The sequence below is a fragment of the Larus michahellis genome, chromosome 1 (assembly GCF_964199755.1).
Source record: "Larus michahellis chromosome 1, bLarMic1.1, whole genome shotgun sequence".
NCBI lineage: Eukaryota > Metazoa > Chordata > Aves > Charadriiformes > Laridae > Larus > Larus michahellis.
The window spans coordinates 177241742-177263757 of record NC_133896.1 but is presented as its reverse complement, the minus strand read 5'-3'; the positions used below and the strand labels follow the sequence as shown (position 1 = coordinate 177263757).

The following is a 22016-nucleotide window of genomic DNA, read 5'->3' as shown; positions in this document are numbered from 1 at the left end:
CCATGAAGTGAGCAACAGAATGCAAGGAGCCCGTCCTCTCCATTTCTACTGAAACAAACCAAAAGTACAGTGGCCTTCCCCTTTCCCCGCTTCTCCCCAACATCAATTTCATATTGAAAAAAATAAATAAACTATCGGTGTTTTCGCATTATTTGCTCTTTGATCCTTTTCTGTCTTACAACCACCGTGACAGATGCGGAACCAGAAATTTTTATTGTTATTGGGAGAGAGAACTCACGTCTCCCTCACACGGTGACTCTCGCCGGTATTCAAATGTTTTTTTTAACCTGAGTTTTCATCAGCCGTGCCTGCTATTCATAATGAAAGCCACAGTGGAATCTTTCAGGGCTGCTGGCAGTTGTGGTTACCCGGCTTCTTATAAACATGGGCGGCTTCCTGCCAAGGCTCCCCGGCTACATCGGGTTGAATCATGGCATCCTTCACCGTCATGACCCCCGAACGTAGTCGCGCCACAACTCTGTCTAGTTCCATTAACTACACGCCGCAGTGAGATAGCGTTTCTGTGCCTACCTCCAGAACAGCCTCTGCCTCTCCCCTAAGGCAGCTGAGAGGCTGCCAGCGCGGTCCTTCAGGCTGCGCACCGCTAATAGTTGATATTTTCATGTTTCAGAAATAACGGTTTTCACTAATTGCCTGCAACATGAAGTTCACGGTACAACTTTAAATATGCTGGGGTGGCAAGTATGTAATCCTCAAGGCAGGATCCTATGTGTCATTCACTCTTCTAACCCTGCAGATACAAGCACACAAGATAAAGCTCTTGATTAAGTGAACAATAAAGAACAAAGCGACTTTTTTTTTTTTTTAACTAGGTGAAAAGAGGTGAATTAAAAAACAAGCAGAGCATCTTATCACTCTTTGGTGATCCTGTAGCGGATATATTTATTGCACAGCGGGACATTAAATGTGTTTTCCCATATACTGATAAATTATAAATGATGTGTGTCCTACTTCTGGTAGTACCACTTTTCTGATCATCTCCTGCAGGACTGAGTCAGCTAATAGCAGCCTTGGCATTTCTGACCTTTACTCAGTCAAAAAAATATCTACTGTGTTGTTTAAATCAAGGATCCTGCCTGCAGCCCCCGACGGTCACCATATCACCTACCCATGATGACCTGGTCAGTTCAACAACGGCATCACGGCAGCTTGACACCAAGCTATGCACACGTGAGGCTGAGACCAGCTTCTTTGGACAACAAACACTGAGGTGCCACTTCAACACTTCTGGCTAAGATGTTTCCAGTCCCTTCAGATCACTCTGAAGTGTTCGAGGCCAGGCTGGATGGGGCTTTGAGCAGCCTGGTGTAGTGGGAGGTGTCCCTGCCCAGGGCAGGGAGGTTGGAACTAGATGATCTCTAAGGTCCTTCCAACCCAAACCATTTTATGATTCTATGATTACTCCATCTACCAAAAAACCACAACAGGGTTCAAACGGTGATGCTGGCAAAACAGCAAGAAAAAAAAAAATTTCTGCTGCCGGGGCAGCAAAGGAAGAAAAAATGAAACCCGCCCTCCCTCCCTCACTTGCTTGCTGTGTGCCTGCACCTCCAGCTGCCTGGGTGCACTGTGTCAGCGGATGAAAATAGACGGGCTTGACGACTGCGCTGGCTCTCTCCAAGAGGACAGTTGGCAGAAGCAGCAGTCTGCTCCCGGGTAGAAACGGGTGGGTTCATTATTTCCTCCCCCTCAAGTCCAAATGTTCACTTTCATTTTGACTACACTGGGGGGGGGGGGGGGGGGGGGAACGAAAAAAAAAGAAAAAAATTTCTCTGAAAAATCCACACATCTGCCCACGCCTGGCAAGTAGGATACCTTCACGAGTATCATCTGGTTCTGCAGAACCCAGTCTTCCCTATGTCAAAAAAGAAAACCTCAAAGTTATGACTACAGAGATAACCTTCCAAACACAAGCAAGCGTATAGCGAGGCAATGAGCTACCAGAACACTCCCAGTGCTGCTGTCGTACCTCGCTACGCTGCTTCAGAGCAAAAGCCTTCCTCCAGAAAACCTGAGGCCAACCCCAAAACTGACAAGCAACCCTAAATTCCCCACTGCTGCTATTCTGCCACAACGCATGGAGACTCTGTAGAGGCAGACTAGCAAGAGAGATGTAAAGAGCTATGGGGCACACCAAAATCCATTGGGACAGTTAAGAAAAGCCTGCAAGAGTGGAAGCACCCGAAGCACCTGTGATGCACCCAGGAGTTGGAGGAGATGGACATTCAGCCTGCTAAACAGTACAAAGTACTCAAGAAGATGACTTAAGTTAAATAAACTTTCTTAAATAAACTTAAATGCATACCAGTAAGTTCTTCGTAAGAACATCTGCGTCGGTAAGCTTTGCCCCAACAAGACCACAGATCACTGGGGGATATTTTACAATTGATGCTTTACATCTCAATGCACAAATCGGCGCAGACTGCAAGCGCCTGTGATGCATCACAACTTCACAGCCCTGCCTCTGGACAAAGCCTGAAGTGCAACGCTGCTACGGCTGCATCCCTGCCCCAATTGCCCCAGCTGGCAGAGCTGCATTTCGGGGGGACTGCAGCACCTCACTTGTGCACACTGAGCCAGAGAGGAACAACCTAGGGAGGAATAACCCCATGCACCAGTGCAGGTTAGAGGCTGACCTGCTGGAAAGCAGCTCTGCAGAGAGGCATCTGGGAGTCATGGTGGACAAGTTGACCACGAGGCAGCAATGTGCCCTTGTGGCCAAGAAGGCCAATGGTCTCCTGGGGCGCATTAACAAAAGTGTGGCTATCAGGTCAAGGGAGGTCATCCTCCCCCTCTACTCTGCCCTGGTGAGGCAGCATCTGGAGTACTGTGCCCAGTTCTGGGCTCCCCAATTCAAGAAAGACAAGGAACTGCTGGAAAGAGTCCCTTGGAGGGCTACGAAGATGATCAAGGGACTGGAGCACCTCTCATGAAGAAAGGCTGAGAGACCTGGGTCTGTTTAGCCTGGAGAAGAGAACACTGAGAGGGGATCTCATGAATGTTTATAAATAACAAAAGGGCAGGTGTCAAGAGGATGGGGCCAGACTCTTTTCAGTGGTGCCCAGCAACAGGACAAGGGGCAACGGGCACAAACTGGAACACAGGAAATTCCATCTCAACATGAGGAAAATCTTCTTTACTTTGAGGGTGGCAGAGCACTGGAACAGGCTGCCCAGAGAGGCTGTGGACTCTCCTTGTCTGGAGATACTCAAAACCCACCGGATGCGTTCCTGTCCAACCTGCTTTGTTAAGGGTGTTGGATGAGATGATCTCCGAAGGTCCCTTCCAACCCCTACCATTCTGTGACCTAGAATTGTGTTTATGGATCGAGTGGCACAGTCAACATGCTTTTTTGGCCTATGATCACTCCACACCTTTTCAGGATCAGATTACCAAGGACGCGAGTCACCCGTGTAAGATTTCAGCTGGGGCACAGGTGTGGTCGCAATGCAGATGGACAACATCGCTGCTCTGGCAGCGGTCATTGCTGACAATACAAGAGACAAAAGAGGTCATAAGACATATGACTTCATAAGACAAAAAGGTTTGAACTGAATTTAGGTGAAAAACCTAAATTAACCATCTTAGTACCACACAGGTCATTTCCCATATCAGCTCTCCACTTCAGATGCTTCGTAACTGTTGCTAAAGCTGCTAGGTTTTGGAGCCTATTTCTCATTCAAAGTCAAAGTAAAAAATTACTAAGAGGCTTTCAGAAATTTTAACTCATAATTTATATCCAGAAATAGAGACATGGGTGGTTTCAATAGACAAATCTGCTTATTTATGATGTCCCTCCTAAAACTGTTGGTACAACAGCACATAAATACTTAGTATGGAGGCTGTACACAAGAGGTCACTTCTGAAAGACACTTCTGGAAGGTCCTAAGAGGACCAACCTGCTTCCCCCAAAAGGGACGTCTACCAGCAGCATCTCAAGGGTAGCGTGCTCCCAGCTTATCCCCTCAGCAGACAGAGCTGAGTGTCTGTGGGCTGTCACGATGCAGGAGCATAGAGTACTTTTCTGCCATTGACGGTCTGCAGTTGCAAAGGAAGTCTTGTGAAGAAAAGGGGGGAATGACACTGAAATGAGGAATGGTGATGGAGAGAAAGAGAGAGAGAGAAAACAGCATCAGCTCCAAATACTTTTTCCTAGGGTTTGTGCTTTGTTCATTTTTAAGATAGAGTTATTTGTTACATACAGATGGCAGACCAAAATCCAGCATACATCACACAAAGGTAGCAATTTTACTACAGAGAAGAAGCGGAACATATTTATTGGACTTGGACAGGTCTGGAGACCAATCCCATCACTAATTCCCATCTCCTGTCTCATCTTTAGGTGCTTACTCTCTGAAGCTTTCCTGCCGCCACTGAGAGGGAATATAACTCATCTGGGTAGGAGCTTTCTGCCTGTGTCCCATAAGTGGTAACAGTATTCCAAGTTTTTAATCATTTAGCCTTCAAAAACCTCCTTTTAGAGGGAATCAAGGCATTTGGGAGAGGACTATAAGAGAATGCAGGAGCTCCTCAGGGTGATGGGCTGAGGAATGCACCACTGAAAGAAAGACCAAGAAGCCAAGAGAATCCTAGATCCATCAGGAGAAACCAGGAAGTAGGAAGGAACTGGCTGTGGAACTAGACTGAAAAGCAGCTGTGACGTTTATGCCAGAAAGTCATCATCACAGCAGTATGGCAGGGTGTCTTGGTCACCTATCTCATGGCTGCATACTCCTTCCTACCAAAAAGGACCCTAAATTATTTTCATCTTAAAAAACACGCAGGACTAAGACGACTGTGGATGTCACTTTCTTCTTCCATACAGACTGGGCATATCAACCAATAACAACTTGACCACAAGCAGCCCAGAGGTCCTTGCCCCCACACTAGCAAAAATTGTTTCTGACATCCTGTCTCATACTGAAGGACTACATGTGATCGTGACAGAGCTAGTAACCATCGTAAGACACGGATAAGAGTCTGGGTCATTGCTGAGCTGGAACTGTGGTGGAAGCCATCGGTCTGCAGAAGACTAGTGGAGTGCCACATACATGGAAGCTGACCACATCAGGGCCTGACCAGCTGGGATCTGGGCCATGTTCCATATCTGCTGCTGTTGTCTGGTGAAGGCCGCAACAAAGGGGTCTTTTCTACCCCAGATGAACCATTTGCAGATCCCCGACAAAAATAAACCATATAAAGCAGATAGGTTGCCACATGACAAGGAAAACTCAGTAGACAGGTCACCAGAAAAGCAATAGGAAGATCCTCAAGTGCAGAACTGCAAAGTGTAGAGAGGTAGACCAATGCATGAATGAAAAGCAGACGGAGCCCTTAGACTCAGTACATCCCCAACATACCTGGAAGAACTTGTGGGAAGAAATCCTTTTGTAGTATTTTAAAGTGTCTGCCATGCACACAGCAGAGAGAGAAACCCAACTGCACAGAGCAACAACCTCAACTTGTGCTTACAGGTATAAACCTTTGCAAGAAGGGGCTCCTAAGGAGATATTTCTACTTTTAACAGAAGAGCCATTACTTACCCTCATGCTTTAGGACTACCCTGTGAGAGCAGTCTGCTGCATAGCTGCTAACTGACTCCTGCGAACACTTCCACAGGTTTTACCTTTTCTGTGGATACTTCCAAAAAAATGAAACTAATCCCAAGCTGACAGCCCACACCAGTGTAGGTGGAAATTTCAGAAGCAGTTCATTTGGTAGGTTATTTGCAGACGTGTGCTACCCAGAGCCAGGATGACCACAGCCCAGAATGCAACAGAACTGCTCGGGTGTCACTGGCCACGTGAGCTGTCAGAGCAGCGCCGGATCACTACAAGACTAAGGTGAAGCAAGCTTTGTCCATCACCTAGAAGCTATTACTAAAGGAAGGCACACATGGGGATACCAGCAATTCAATACTGCAAAGGTGCTGGGGACTGCCCACTAAGGAGTCATTTCACACCAGTCATACCCATAGCCTGCTGAAAGGGCTCAGTGGTGTAAATGATGCCGGTGATACAATCCCAGCCTGACATTGCAACTGGACCACTGAATGCAGAGCTAGTAGCCACTTCTTCCAAGTAACACCTGGAAGCCACTTCTAGCAAGTAACACTTCTTCCAAGGGCACAGAGACTCCACTGGAGATACATCAACCTCCTAGGAAAGGAGAGAAATCAGCGGCAAGGTTTACAAGCCTTTCACAGGAGGGAAGAAAGATGCAGAAGCAGCAGCTGGGAGGCAACAAGCTGCAACGAGCGAGAGTGCTCAGGAGAGAGAAGGGAGCTCCTCGGGGAGGCAGCAAGTCAGGCTGGCCAGCCCTGGCCAAGGCTACATACCAAAATCTACACGTGCTTTGAGAAGCACCAAACATGTACCTCACGCCTTGAAGGAGCTTGGGGGAGATGACAATGGATCTCCAGAGGTCTCATTTCTCCAGTGTTGGACACAGACCTCTGTGCGAGAGGATCCAGCAATGTCAGGCTCAGCGGAGCCTGTTGGCTTGCTTCCTCCTACAGCTGCGCACTTAGATCCCCCAAAACCCCTGCACCAAAACAGCCCTGCTTCTGGACACATGAACCATGTATCACAGAATGGCAGGCGCTGGAAGGGACCTCTGGAGATCATCTAGTCCAACCCCCCTGCCAGAGCAGGGTCACCTAGAGCAGGTTGCACAGGAACGCGTCCAGGCGGGTTTTGAATGTCTCCAGAGTTGGAGACTCCACCACCTCCCTGGGCAGCCTGTTCCAGTGCTCTGCCACCCTCAAAGTAAAGAAGTTCCACCTCATGTTTAGATGGAACTTCCTGTGTTCAAGTTTGTGCCCATTACCTCTTGTCCTGTCACTGGGCACCACTGAAAAATGGTGAAAACTGGATCACGTATACTGATCCAATCACCACAGCATAGTGATCTATCTCCTCCTCGCCACCTCAAACAGCCCAGCTGGAGACATTGCACGGAGGAAGGGATGGGCTAGGGTTTTCCCCCAGACTCCCGAGAAAAACTCAGTTACATTTTTCATCTGAGCTTCAGGGCATGAGTTTGCTGGTGCTCTGCCCAGAATAACAAACCCACTAACCAACTGGTACTAGATTACCTTACTGGGTACTTCATGGAAGCCTGAACACAAACTTAATTTATCACTTAATCAGTGATCTAAAAATAGTTGACGGGGGGGGAGGGTCCATCCACAGAGAAAAATAAGCTATTTAGAAGAACAATGATCTGGCAATCACCACACATTCACTGCACATGGGAGAAGAAATCTATCCTTTATGAGCTGCTCTTGGGAATAAAGGAAATTCATGAACTTGCCAGATAAACTTTTCAGCGGGAGGAGAGGAAGACTATTTCATGTCCCTTTCCCAGTCAAGACTGAATACGCTTACAGGTGGGTGAAGAGAAAACGTGAGGGAATAAACCTAATTTAGAAAGAGATGGATCAGAAGGAGCGGGGAAGAAATTCAGAGAAAAACGAAGGAAAAAAAGTAAGTATTTTGTTGAGTAACTCCACTAAATCATGGAACAGGAGGACAGGAATTCAGAGCAAAAGGAAAGAAAAGAGTGACTAAAGGGAAGACACATGCATGTTCACACGCTACTACCTCAGTACCTGACTGATTTAATAACCATCCCTTGCATATTATGCAAATTGAATTTTCAAGAAACTTTCATCCTTTACTCAGGCCTTGTTGCAGGGATACATCAAACACCACAACTACAGCACTCCCTCGTTTTGTTTTTGTTTTTTTTTTTTTTTATTCAACATTTTCTGCATTATCTTCCTCAACCAAGAGGAGGATAGTGCAGGAAAAAAGCCTACCTCAACTACTCAACTTGTGCTATAAACTAAGGCTGGATTTCAGCTCTCCTAACGTTAAGCCACCCTAACACTTTTAACTAAAGCTAACGGTCCAAGGCTCCCTCTGTAGTCAAGGAAAAAGACAACCACCTCCAGACAGCAATCTCTCTTTTATGATCCATTTCTGTGACTGGTGGGAGGAGACACCCTTTGGAGATCTCTCTGTCTACCACCACTGATTCAAGACATCTAGGCAATCAAGCTAAACCAGATGCCTAACGGCAGTGACTGAACTTAGGGGAAACGACTCTCACCCTCACAGTCTGCAAGGCGACAGAACTACTTGGCACTTGGAAGAGAACAACCTAGAGAAAACATGATTTGCACAAAACACTTAGGATTTCAATTCCTTGGGGGACAAAGAGGGGGATGCAGACACAACTCAAGGACTGCTAGTGGAAGGATCTTTAATATTTACATCTAAGGCCTGTCCTTCAAGTCAAAATTAAGTAAAAAGCGAAGAGGTTCGATAGTTTCTTGGCGAAGCATGCTTGACACTTAACATCTTTTCTGATGCATACAAGCACAGAGCACTGTGAGGGACATCTGCTACCACCAACACACCTCCCTGCAGTCTGCACAGGAGTGACCAGGGCACTTGGCTCCGACTGATCCTCACTGACAACATGAAGCCTTCAGAGAATGCTGGCAAAAACTCAACGTAACAGGAAGATGAAGATTGGTGGAGACTACATAGAGAATATGTACCATGAAGTATTTCCAGTTCTCTGCAGTGTGGCAGGGGTACTTTTGAGTAGAAGAGAGGAGAACAAGGCTGATGGGCAACCCTCAAACTACCATGATTTGCTGCAGTACCTTTAACAAACTGCACTTGATTCATTTCCTCTGGCTTCTTTCCATCACATTTTATCAACTTATTCAAAGTGAGCATTAAAAGCTCTTTAGTACCTTGCTACGTTTGTTACTGCTGAGCAGAAGTAATTGCCAAATAAGATATCTATCTGCCAGAGCCTGCTCATGACTGAGACGGTGGAGGTCATGTTCTGGAAAAGTTCGACTTTGAACTTTTCCAAGTTTCTAATTCCCCCTGAAATTACACACACACATAAGACAACTGAACGGCACAGAAAAATGGAGGTAAAATGCAGCAGAGCCACCACCTACCCCAGAACAAGTTTTACCTCTGAAAATATCTGAATAATTTTAGGAATTTTTTGCCCCGTTTTCAAATCATGCATCTGAAAAACAAAGCTGTCCGTTACCATCAGTGAAAACATAAGTGATCCCTGAAATACACGCTGGCCCTTGCACGCCTGATGCTGCGTCCCCTCTCCTGCCCACTCCCTCCCTCAAAGACGCACAGAAGTAAGTACCAAATCCTGCCCAGGGCTCCTTGAGGAAATTCTTTGTCCATGATGTTTTCTCTAAAAACAGTCCACAACCGAATTTTTTTACTTCCAACATAGTGGGATTCAATTTCAGTGCCCCAGCTGCTGTGTGAATCCAAGGGGATGGAGCAAGCTTTGAAGCGCGGCCATGCAGAGGCTGCCTCGCAGGTTGCCGGGAGCTCCAGCACCACAGAACCACAGGGACCAGATCACTACAGCACATCACAGAAAACGCCTTGGCCATGGAACCAGTCCTGGGCAAGTCAGTCTTGCCTGCAGATACCCTTACACATGCAGTAATGCACAGCAAAAAAAAAAAAAAAAAAAAAAAGGCAAGTATTTAACCTCTTTGATGACATTTTCAGCCAAACATGTGACTTGGAGAAGACTACTTTTCACATTTCTTGTTCAGCTATACATGTTATATGGCATAAGAGTTAAGCACCGTGTCAGTAGCTAATGTCACTTGATAGCCTACTAAAGCTTTGTTAAGCATGAGGATTTGCATGCTATTATCAACAACGTCATAAACTTTCCAGACTTCTGCAAAAACCTCTCAGCTGCCATTAAACTGTTAACACTGTCTTTTTCCGCCTTTTTTTTTTTTTTTTAATCTGTTTGCCGACCAGACGGCATCGAATTTTCCCTTTCCTGCTCTCGCTGCTGCTGCACTGCCCTCTCCTCCACGTGACACAGCTGACACAGCCACCCAAAAACCTCCCCTCCTGCCCACGGCTGCAAACCCAGCAGGACCAATCCTGCTTCCAAGCATCCCCCCAGTCTACAGAGCAGGCTACAGCACCAGCACGAGAAGTTTGCCAAAAGCAGAGCGGCTGCCACTGATGTAGGTGATGTGCTCTCCCACTTTCAGTGGACCTGGGGAGAGAAGTCCTTACCTTAGTGCCCTTACCTCTCCCCTTCTTGCCCAGCCGCTGGCAATCTTAAATCATTTTCAACTTTTACTGACGGGCTGGTTTGCTGGGTGAGGTTTTTTTTGAGCACCCATCATTAAGTCCAACTCCAGATTAAGGAGGACTCAAAGTCTACAAAGACAGGCACAGTGGAGAGACACAGACACCAGAAGATACTCACCACACAACAAGGAAAGAGGTTATCTCCTTGAAAAATAAGAGTTTGAGCAAAGAAGACAGATTTGCATGCATGTATCCTTTGGGCTGGATACCAACCAGTAAGGAGAAACAGGAGGAAAATGAATGGCCACAACGAACAAGAACGAGGGGGGGGGGCAGAAAAACAACACCAAAACCACCAACCGTAAAGGGTTTTAAAAGGTAAGGGGAAAGTTATCTTGATGCATCTCAGGTAGATTTGATGCAAGGAGCTGCTTTCTGAGTAGACAGGAGAAACAAGAGTAGGTCAAGAAGAGCAAAGAGCCAACAAGAGCAGTGAACCATCACTGCTATGGGGTCATTTGCTGTGCAAGCACCAGTTGTACTGAAGTGACATAAACACCCAGGAAAGACCAAGGTAGTTCTTCTACAGCACAGCAACAATCAAACGAACGATGGGTGAAACATACAGAAAAGACTGGGTTTTTTTATATATAAATACACACACAGTATAGCGCATTTTGTAGTCATTTACAAGAGGGATTTGTCCACCTTCAAACTTTCTTTTCCACAATGCTGATGTGCCGAGACCTGGGTTGTTTTTCCAGTTGTTTGACTTGTTTGGAGTTTTGGGGGCTTTTTTTCTTGGTGGCAAGTATTCCCCTCATTGCTTTCCCGTGTGGTCCCCGGTTAGTCTGCTTGTGTCCATCTACTGCCAGCTGTCTTACTGTTAAGACTCTCGGGAGTTTGTTTGGGGACCACCTATCGTAAGAGGATCCTGATCTATGACTAGGGCTTGTACAAATAAAACAAATTATTTGAAAATGAAACATTTATGACGGATTTATGGACAATATTTTCCAACAGAACAAGAAAAGCACAGCTCGACTCTATGATGATGCAGAACCACTGATTAACATAATTGAATAGCTTTTGTGCTCTCCAAACAGATTAAACAATTTACAGTCGCCGAGTCTTTGGATAGACCCAAATGAGGAGATCAGCCTCTCTTCAAAGGGACCACCCATGTACTCTGTGTTGTTCTCCATGGCCTTCTGATCAGGCATTACTGGTTAGCAAAACTGAAGTGTGCTTTGGGTACTGATTTAATTATAACAAACTTGTATGAAAGATCTCGGCAAACAGGTTGATCATAGTATTCATATACTTTCTAAAAGACTTACTGAACAGCAGTAATCCATCTGGATGCACTGTAACTCCGATATAATTCAGCACAAACACAGAAAAAATAGTTTTAAAACTTCACTTTTCTAATTTCAGTTTAACAGAGTACCGACGCGCTAAACACAAATATGGTAAGTGTTCATGTATTTGGTACCTGGATCGAAAGATCAAAATTGTTCTTCCTCACTTCATTCTAGTAGAATCACTGACAAATCACATACTGCCCAAAGTCAGCCTCTCCGAGATTTGAGCTCCTTGTCACTGCTGTGCTACAGTTTGCAAGAGTTAAAACCTGAAACGCACTTTTAATCTGTTTGAAACCATTATCCGGGTAGAATTCATAATTCTTTAAAGTGACATGATGTGAAGTGCATCTCATACCACTCACAGTTTGTACAAATGATAATGAAGGGAGCACTTTTTGAAAAAGGGTAACTATTATCTCCTTGGCATTGAATTAAACACAGCTTTATGCCTGTGAGCAAAAAGGCAAAGGATGCAAAGCTAGTAATTTCTTTGGTTGCCCCTCAGTTCACTCCCAGGTGTGGAAGGGTAGTAACTGTCCCCAGTTACTTACTTACGCAAGAACTTTTAAGGATAGCCATCTATAAAGAATGCCTCTCATAACTATCCTACGTTTATTTACAAATGTATGCACACCATTTTTCAATGTCTCCATATGACAACTAATACCGGTAGCTGAACTGTTTCAAAAGCAGACACACGTTTTCAGTACCCACCTTCAGATACCCTGTGGCTAAATTTTCCATCTAACTTTACTATTTCACTAAATGAGATGAAATAACTCTGCACCTCTAGATCACACCCTGACTTTCTCAAGCCCATCTAATATAACCTCTAGTTTTAGTACCTTTACAGGAATGCCAATCTCCCTCAAGTATTATCACTGATATTTGAATACGAGAAGAATGAACACTAGGACCATTTCCCAGATTCATACAGACAATCTGTACCAGAGATGGAAAGGGAAAGCACCCACATAGACTCCCACGCTCCGCAGTCTTTATCTTCCTTTGCACGCTATTGCATCGTTAATTTATATCAGAGATGGGAAATAGGGGCTAGAGGAGAAGTCAGTCACTGTTAAGTGAATTTGGAGACGCCTGTTGCCCAATTACCTGCTTAGATTTCAAATCCCAAACAAGACAAGGACAGTGTAACAAGGCGACAAAAAAAAGGAGAAAGAAATTATACACACAGAGAACTAATTAAGAGAAAAGAGCTGGCAACAAGACAGAAGGAACTTCTAAGTGTTATAAAGAATGCAAGTGTAAGCTTGAATCAATAGTTTCTTCTACACATTATACTTGGGCAAGATGAACAATGCTGAGTTCCTGGATCTTCCCAGTTTTGTAGGATTTTTTTTCTTCCCATTTAAGTTACCTATTCTCTTACACAGTGAAATGAAAGCAGACAGCACACCATAGTCAGTATTTCATTACTTGGGTTTCACCTGCATTTTTTAAGACAACGCAGTTACATAGGTCAATGGAGGCCTCTATTGACATTCTACACTTTTATTACTGATGAGGACGCAATCTCAGCTCAAATTTTCAAATATGTCAAAGGAAAAAAAAAATCAAATATTTTTAACTTGAAGCCCAGACACAATGATAAACCATGAAAATCAACAATTTGTATGTGTACAGCCATCTATATCACACTTAACTGAGCACCAAGTCTTTAAAAACCCGAAGAAAAGTTAGTTTCATGTATCTAAGAAAAGAAGTCAGCAAAGAAGGCCCCCAGAGTGTACACAAACTACAGGATTTTCCACTATTATAAATCCAAACAATATGATGAAACTATGAAGGAATAACTTCAGTTTAGCTACAGTGACATTCAGGACACACTGACTGAAGTAACACTCTCCCCCACAAAAAGCCGGTAGGGACAGAAGTGGATCTCCACTTGCATCAAGAGCAAAACTCCACTATGCCATGTCCCTGCTGCTTGCAAATTAAAGGACCTGACTTTTTTAAAGCACAGTTGTTTCAAAAAAATCCCTCAGTGGCTGTTTTAGATTTTGATGTGCAGTGGTTTATTTCCTTTAATAGATACTCCTCTATCTACTGTGTAAACAGTGAGAGCTTCACTGTTTAAACTTCCCGTAAATCCAAGATTAACGGACTTCTTTTTTTTCCCCATGGAACAATTTTTTTGTCTATTTGTATGGCATCTCCACTCCAGCACCCGAGAACCTCCAGTTCAGCGAGCCATGCTCTCCAGAGCTCCACAAGGATGGAGCTACTTCTGCTACTGAGCAGGAAGGGAGATGGAGCCAGGAGAAAAGGGCCAGACACTGCACGGATGCACAGCTCTGGGCAAAGAGCTGCTCTAACACCCAAACAACATGGCCATACCCCTGCAGAGGCACAGGCTCTTCAGATGTGAATTATGAAACCCACCAATGTGTATCTTCAGTATTGCACTGCCACCACAGCACCTGCAATAGTTCAACTCTTCTGAGAATCGCAACTATTCCCTCCTTCCCTAGTATTATGTGAGTGCACTTGGGTCTTGCTGTCCTTGGGTCTTCTCTGTTATTACGTATTATTCTCCCGAATAGCCTGTTGGCAAGTGGGAACCCAACCAGTTCTCATATTCACTACGAAGCCTCCAGATGCCGTGGCCCACTCTACCTCCCATCAGCCCCACACCAAAAGCCACTCCTTCAGTCCTCCATCGGTTCCTGCAGCTTTCCCTTCTTGCTTGCTCATCTCTTTCCAAGGACTTGCTCTTTCCCTCCTTTAGTTCAATGACTGATTCAGTTCAGAAAAAAAAAAAAAAAAACACACCCACCTTTATCTCAGTAAGAAGCAGATGCTCCCCCTCCTTCCTCTCCATTCCCACCTCCATCTCACCCCATCAGACACAGAGAAATACTTAAAATGATACAATTAAGACCGGATTCCTAAGTCTTGTCCCCATTCCTAAATCTTGTCCCCAAAATCTCAACATTCGTAGGTTTGGGACTGTCACTACAACAAAATGAGATGAACTGTGGTGTATAAACTGCCTCTAGCAAGCCTGGAGAATGGCATAAGTTATTATGTATATAGAAAAGTCATCTTTTTTAGAAACAGGGCCAACTGCTCTTAACCAGCTTCGCTCTTGTTTTTATATGGCCACCCCAGCTGCATTCTATGTACAACTTCACATGTTGCAAAGTGATTTTTCTTGACAACATGCTCATTTGTACATTCTACAGTATTTCACAACACCTTTAATGCTTGAGTACAGAAAAGCTGGCCAAGCAAACACATTTCTCATTTTGCACAGACACGCTTCTGCAGTTTGCTAACTGAAGAGGATGCCTGCCAGTATCTCAGATTTTTTTTTTTTTTTTTTGGAGTACACTAAAACCGGGCTTGTTGCACAAGACTCCATTTGCCACATGAGTCTTTCCCTCTTAAACCCAGTATTTCCTATTCTTTCACTAACTTCACTGTTTACATATGCCCAGTCCATTATATTGCTGTTCGGTGAATTTATCTTCAAGTCGTACAGGGTGCAGATTTGAAGGCAGACCAAGTACACCTGACACAAAAGTCCAGAATAATTAGTTCCTTTCAGTCAGCGAAGAGGACTCCATGGGCCTTGCCAATTCCGCCATCAGTTTTCTTCCTCACCCTGTCCTCTTTTTAGAGGAAGCCATTGGCCCACTGGCTCTAACCTCCCCAGGCAGCCTGCAGCAATGACAGCTCTGTGACAAGCGCACACTGGAAGACATGAAAGAGACGATTCCAATTCAAAGGAGATGACATCTGCAACTTACATCCATACTAACTTCTCTCATTCAGAACCACGGAATGGGTTGGGTTGGAAAGGACCTTTGAAGACCATCTAGTCCCACCCCCCTGCTACGGAAGGACATCTTCCACTAGATCAGGTTGCTCAAAGATCCATCCAACCTGACCTTGAACACTTCCAATGGTGATTTCAACATCAATTTGAAGAGCGTCTTGTCATGGAGCTGAAAACAGAAGTCTACATCTTCCCTCTAGCAGAAATAGCTCACTCACTCTTTCATCACATCAGGCTACACAGAATTCAAGTGCTCTGTCCAGAAAGCTTTAACACCTTGTAGCTGTCATGCCTAGTCAGAGAACTGGCTGATAGTCAGAGATTCACACCATTACAGGCTAAAGGTAAGTAAGAAAGAGATATTTACTTTCTCTTGAACTGATATTTCACTTAATCTGCAACTAGTGTCATCTCTCACTTCTTTCATCACCTTACTCCCAGAAGTCAATACAACCTAGGGTAAGAGCCAACGTATCTGAGGACTGATGCTGATGCTGCGTTGGAGCTGCTTTGGAGCCACCACAAAGCTGAGAGATGCTCTGAGCCTCCAGTATTACACAAGCAACAGTTAAATAAATATCACGTAACTATTTCTAAAATCTACCTATACTTGCTAGAAACAACAAGGAGTCTAAAGCTGAAAATATTATCAATATTCTGCCAGAAAAACACCGAACATATAAAGCTCCCCAGTATTTCTACAGGACTGAGTTTTTGCAACTACCAATTTACTGGTGATATCCTAGAAAATCAGAGGAAATTGGAAAAGTGCAATAGGTGTAAGGGTATATTTTTTTCCCCTGACTGCTGCCTTAGAGGCTGCATACCTTACTCATATGGCTACTATTCTAATGACTTAACATGAGTGATACTCATAAGACACTCATCATATTATAAAATGAAAGAACCCAGAATAATCCTCTCTCTTCAAATAAAAGCAATATCACACTGACATCTCATACATTTCCATCTTTTATTTTCCTATTCTGAGAATTCTCTATACACCTTCACCGGGAGAAGTTATCCCTTCTTCCTTTTAAGTGAAGAGCAGTTACTTCTCTCTAGCTGTCACCTGGAGGCGTTTATCTTACAATCAATCCTGCAGTATGAAATTCAGTTTGTATTGGCACAAGAGCTTCACATAAAAACAATCATAATTTTAGCCAAACTCTTACACTGCAAATCCTTGTTCCCATTTTGACTAAATTGGCAGTAATCCATGTAGTTTGTTTGGTTACACAAAGAACCACAGTTCATTTGACAAAACTATCTTCCTTTTCTGTTAGTTTGGCATCTTAAACTGCCATACTCACTTTTTTTGATGCGTGTTCATGATCCTTAATGGATGACTCAGTATACCTGCTGTGGTGCCTTCACCCACACAAAACTCTACCTCCTGCTTTGATTATCTGCGGACTTCAAAACTAGTAAGCAAACAAAAACCCACCCCACCCTAAGACTCACCAAACACCTCCCTCTCTCAGTCTTCTGTCTGCAAACACCAACTGACAAACCTTTTTTCCTGATTTACTGACATCCCCTTCAGCTTAACACTGCTGTACACAAGATGCCAACAGCAGGAGTCTCCACGGGATTCTGCATCACTGCCATTTTCCACTATGTCTTTTCTACATATGCACTTCTCTCCCTTTCCATATGTCCCCGACTCCCTCCTCCCATTCATTAATCTTTCTGCCATCTCACGTCCTCTGCCACCGTAATCCATAGTCGTTGCAGGTGGCAAATCAAGAGCAAGCTGCCTTCAGTTCCTAGAACCAGACGCTGAAAAACAAGACAGCTGAATCCTTCCTTAGCACCCACATCAAACATCCTTGTAACCTTCAGGATGTTAAGCATTATTTACAGAAACATTAAACAAAGCCTTTCTCCTCAGTTAAACTGGCTTGATGAGAAAAGCAGCATCACTTGATTCATGCATGGAGGGCTTCTATGGTCCCCTATTTGCTCTTAAGTTCCACAAGACATATAGCCCATAGATATAAATGTCTCACCTGTGACACACAGACATACAGGTTTCAGCAGTCCTTGCTTGCCTACACTACCAATGCCTCTGGACATTTAGGACCTGATCCCTACAAGCACCTGTGCAGCCGCCTGCCTGCATCTCACCTCCTACTTCCAGTGTAAAATCCTCCTGCAGCCCCACGACGTAGGCAGACCTAGATTCATCCTGCCTTAATTAACGTAGCCACATAAGGCTACTTTAGGCTACTTACCATAAATGCCACTCAGCATAAACACCTGTATAATCACCAAGTAAGGTTCAGTTCCTAAGAAGTAATAATATTTTGCATAAAACATGTCACACATTTTTGAGGGAAAATTCAATGGTTTGAGACACACAAAGTCTTACCCAGGTGTAAAACACAAGCACTGGCTTGCTTGCTCATGTTCTTTCCAAGTACATCATTTGTTCATCATAATACATCATACCTCCTTAAAAGCCATGCCTTGCCATCTTCTCATGGCCACGAAACCACCATCACTACAGCGAGGCAAACACACGTGGGATAGGCTTTTCCCCAGGGAAATCCAAGATCTCACCTCCGTTCCGGAGGCATTCTTCTGGATTAAAAACACTGGGGATGCAAGGCTGTCACACTCCTAATTTTGGGAACGGCTAGAGGTGCTTTCCTGCACTGGTGGACTCCAACCACCTGGTCTGTTCCTGCACAGCCATAGCTGTTTGGGGGGATGAACTGGGAAAATAACCAGAGTTAAGAACAAATCAGTGAACGCCAAGAAGTTAGGGCAGTTTCTTGACCTAATCCAGTCTGCTGGCAGAGGAAGCGGGATGAGTGACAGAGGGACAGGCACCACAGGAGAGGGGTGACAACTCTCATAAGCCAGCACTGGCACTAAGAGAAGCACAAATAAAACCACAGCCAGCAGCACCTCAGTTAGATTGACTGAGCCAAGACCTGTTCCTCACTAATGAGCGCACTGAAGCAACCTCTATCCACTCTGTATACAACTCATCACTCCTAACAAGCACGGAACACTCTGCTGTATGCTTTTTCTCCCATACAGATGCCCCTTTCCACCCCCTCCAGCATGAATTTACCACCAGCCTCAGGATAATCTAACACCATGCTCCACGGATAAAGGAGCTTCATTTTGAAAAACTTAACAAGCCCAGCAAGACCAAATTGTGATCAGCAGCCTTTAAAAATAAGTGGATATGAAAATTCCTATACAATAAAAATAAATTATCCAGTAAATGTAATTTGCCTGGGGTTATCACACAATCTTGTGCATAAATATAACAAAGAGCAGTCAAACCACCCTCCATGGAATTTAGAAACATTTACAAGGCATGAATGATGATTTACAGTGTCTAACTCCACCAAGAAGAAAACATTCCAGGTTGCAGTCCATCAGTTGTGAGTAAGGCACTAACAACCTGATTTTTAGGAGCATTAGTTTAACTCCAGTGGGAGTTGTGTTGTTTAACACAGGTGAAACTGGAGCCAGGGATCCCAGTTCAGTGCTCCTTATCCAGCAAAACTCTCACGGATTGTCTCCAGTCCTCCAGCATCCAAAAATTAGCTATTACTTCAAGAAACATAGAAACACAGAATTATTATGAATATCATTTCATGGACATGCAGTAACTTTAAATACAGCCTGAACTCTTCAGAGATATTAATTTAAAAGCCTGAACCAACAGTTTAGGATTTCCTCTAAGCTGCAGCTTTCTCAAGTCAATATTTGTAAATCATGTTTCATGTTTCCAAGGAAACCAAGTGGATAATACCTCTTGCAAACAGCCTCCTTGAATATACTTTTCACGGCTACAGGGCTCATAGAAGTTATTCTCAGTCTGACAAAGCAAAGAAGTTACACTTTTCCTTATATCTTCCGAAAAAACATCAGCCTGCAGAAACAACTGAAGCAAGTACATAGCATCTACAGAAATCCCTATGGACTTTGCCATTTGGAGCACACGTCTAATAACTCTTGTATTACTCGGCTTTTCTACCTATTTTCCCCAATGGCAGATCTAAAAGTATCCAGGGTAAACAGGATTACATTCATTTTGCACATGCAAAACCAAGGCATTTCTAAAATGACTTCCAAATTATCAGCCAGTACACCACCTATGGAGGTCTGATGATATCTCGCCACCCTCTCTAAAAACGTATTATGCACCTCATAGTAAAGTTCAAATGTTAATGAAGACAGAGAACAAATCCAGCAATAGAGTAGCATGTTGTAATAGAATGCTGCTTACTTGATTTTTTTTTCTATTATTTTTCTTATTTGACAGATATTTAAATCAATTTAAGGCATGACTAGCTTACTGCATCCTGCAGACATAAAATAAATGGTGAGGAGCACAAAATATACCTGAAGTAATTTTGTTGATGGGATCTTTGGAAAAAGCAAGATTATCAGCGAAGCAGCAATGACATAATATCTCTCTCTGAGAGGAGATGAGGAAGAAGTAAAGCCTGACATTAAGCAGAAATAACAAATCTATGAATTCCACTTTGATTAACGTGAAGACTTAAAACTTTAAAACAAAGCACCTGTAACAGTATTTTTGTGCTCTTGCACAGTGAAGACAGATCAAAGCAACAAAGAAATCCATTTTCCTGTCTGGTAGAAGTTCTGCAAGACTTCAGTTCCCAAAAAGACAGGTAATGTGCTTTTAAACAATATACTTAAAGAGCATTACATGTCCAAACATCCTCGCTGAAAAACAAAGACTCTGAAGTTTCACCAGAAGAATCCAGACTAGAAAAACACACTTCGCACTCTCACATCTGCTCACATCTACCTACAAGATGCCCTCGACAACTGTTTAATACACAAAAAGCATATACAAAGTTCATTGGGATGTTGCACTTTGTTTGCTCAGAGAAACTCAATGCTGGATAAGACACGGATGCTCTTTGGTGGCTCAGGGCAACAACAGAAACATCAGCCCTTTGAGAAAGCACCTCAACCTCCTCCTGACGTAGCAGGCATTGAGCCGAACCCAGGGAGTTGGGCTGTAACAAGATTTACTGCATCCAGCACCAGTCTGAAACCTACAAAGGTCCACATTCAAGAACACCACACAAAATAAACCTGCAGCTCCTCAACAAGCCTAGCAGGAGCAGCTGGGAGACTCTACTGACACTGCAACAGAGGGTTGCACAAACAACAAAAATGAACCCATCGCAACAGAATCACTTTATACAACATACCAGGCATCACATCAGCTACGTAAACTTCTGTGGTGAGCAGTAAAAACCAATTTCTGTCTCAAGAAATGTCTCAAGGTTGTCTGCAATATACGAAATGTCATTCCAGAGCTGATGGCTGAGATATTAGTAATGGACAAAACCTTCAGTGGATAATAGCTAGTGTGGCAATGAGAGAAATCCACATTGCATGAATGTTTATTCAGCAGCAAATAGTTTTCAAAAGATCTTAAGTCATCACTGAGCAACAACAGGCTTGCTTTCTGCCACCATTTACAAATGAAACACACACACACGTTGACTTTTCTTGTACAATTCGCGTCCTCCCCCCACCCCTTAATTTAGTAGTTTCTCTCCCCTGCAACCTGCCTTCATCCCAGAGAAGGGTGACTCACAAGGAGTTCAACAGCACAACTGGGAAACAGACAGGAAAGAGCAGAAATACTCTACCAAGATCCTGGAGTCAGAACAGACAGGAGGACAAGTACCAAAGGCAGCCCTCACCCCAACAGCAAGGAGAGGAAAGGCCCAAGGGACCCTCCTGCTCAACTCAAGTGAAGTCACGGTCACCTCAAACCTCAGGTGTCCCAGGTACAGAAAAGCAGGACACAAATGGCACTTGACAGCTTGACCTAAAGGGAAGAAATGGAGTCACTTTCCATGTGGCAACTTGTAAGGTACCACAAGTTTTCCCAAAAGTAACGTAAGTCACCAGCGCCAAGACACCACATGCAGCTCCAGCTGTCTGCTGCGCCGACCCAGAAACCAAGGGGTTACTGCTTCACCGCAGTGTTTTCAGGAACTGCCTCAATAAATCTTGCAGAAATTCAGGGCTCCGGGGACCTAGAACACACTATGTCATCTATAACATGAAAATATAAATTAAGGGACGGCTGTTTTTTACATTGTTTCTTACATTTAGAATTGTATGCAATGGAAACTAATTTGCATTAAAAAAAAACACATCACAACACACAACTGGAAAGTAAAAATAAGATTGAAAGTCTAATAGACATTGTGTGGAGAAACAACAGCAACATTACTGGTGAAGGACAACAAACAATATCTAAAAACTCCACTCTAGTGAAAAATGAAATCATTATTAGCCTTTGCAGAGAAAGGATTTTAAGCTAATGACTGCAAACGCTTTAGGCTCACTTTTCTTCTTTGCTGTGCAAAGAGCTGTACTCAGAAGACAAAGTTCAAAAGCTCCGTGGAGAGTTGTTCACGAGCCTCACACACCACTGCCGGACTGTAAGGGGCTATTTCTTAATAAACTGGTGGTTCACACAGAACATAAAAATCATGAATAGCAGTAAGCCCAATGGAGGAAAGCACAAGCCTACTTCAGGCACCCCACTGGAAGCCTAAACCAAGACACTGCAGTGCATGCTGGAGAAGAGTTTGCCAGGAGGAGGAACTAGAGCAAATGCTGGGACTGTAACAAGCGACTGGAGGTCAACTGGCTTTCGGAAAGGTGATGTTTCCC

At 44.0% G+C, this 22016-nt stretch overlaps 1 protein-coding gene across 17 annotated transcripts in view; it reads right to left on the bottom strand.

The window, feature by feature from the left end:
• Positions 1-22016, bottom strand: part of KLF12 (KLF transcription factor 12) — a 246985-nt gene that overhangs the window by 211611 nt on the left and 13358 nt on the right. Inside the window, exon 1 of one of the 17 annotated variants that reach the window (XM_074564123.1) lies at positions 532-751. The exons of the other annotated variants lie outside the window; for them this stretch is intronic. The gene's annotated coding sequence lies outside the window, so the exon portion shown is untranslated. Of the gene's footprint in view, positions 1-531; positions 752-22016 lie in introns of those variants that run through there. 17 annotated transcript variants of the gene reach the window in all.